The following is a 1,151-nucleotide window of genomic DNA, read 5'->3' as shown; positions in this document are numbered from 1 at the left end:
ACCCGGAGCTCCGCCATTATGGCTCCACCATGTGGTCAACACCTCTGTCTCCTGCGGGAGATATGTGTCGGCCTGGAGCTCCGTCATTAAACTACCTCGTGTTCTTATATCAAGTTGGTCATCTGTTCGTGATTCTTGAGTGCGCGCAGAATCAGAAATTGAGTGGAGGTTTCCCCACTAGGTTCTTTCAGTGTCAAGTTGAGTAAGAAAAATTTTCAACACATTTAGCATCTGTGAGACCTTAGGTCCACTTCCTAATGGCACCAAAATTTTATTTACCTATTTATTCATTTATAAATCAAATCATGGGCTGGCAAGATGGCTCAGCTGGTAAGAGTACTGACGGCTCTTCCGAAGGTCCTGAGTTCAAATCCCAGCAACCACATGGTGGCTCACAACCACCCACAATAAGATCTTACACGCCCCCTTCTGGTGCATCTGAAGACAGATACAGTGTACTTATATATAATAATAAATAAATCTTTGGGTCGGAGTGAGCAGGGGCCGAGTAAGCAGGGTTGACTGGAGCGAGCAGAGGTCCTAAAATTCAATTCCCAACAACCAGATGAAGGCTCACAACCATCTGTACAGCTACAGTGTGCTCACATACATAAAATAAGTAAATAAATCTTTTCAAAAAAATCAAATCATGACATTATTGAATTATTGTGTCATCCCTGTCAACTACTGCAGTGTGATCACTCACTGCAATTGTCTTCTTCTGCACAAGTCAAGGAACATGGGCAATCTATTTGTGAAATATTATCCTAAGGACTGACTTAAACATCACAACATTGTACAGAAGGAAGAGATTCATTCCTTCAGTGTATGCTCATCACTTTGAAATAAAGAGCTGTCTGCTTTTTACAGGCATTTGATTCCCAGCACCTGCATTAGGTGTTTTGGTCTCCGCAAGCACTGCACTCACATATGCACATTCTCACCCTCACCCTACTCTGTGTGATACATATAGTTAAAAAGAAATAAATACTCGCCGAGCGTGGTGGCGCACACCTTTAATCCCAGCACTCAGGAGGCAGAGGCAGGTGGATTTCTGAGTTCGAGGCCAGCCTGGTCTAAAGAGTGAGTTTCAGGACAGCCAGGGCTATGTAGAGGAACCCTGTCTCGAAAAACCAAAAAAAAAAAAAAAA

Source organism: Mus caroli, chromosome 11 (assembly GCF_900094665.2).
Source record: "Mus caroli chromosome 11, CAROLI_EIJ_v1.1, whole genome shotgun sequence".
NCBI lineage: Eukaryota > Metazoa > Chordata > Mammalia > Rodentia > Muridae > Mus > Mus caroli.
This window is presented reverse-complemented; position numbering follows the sequence as displayed.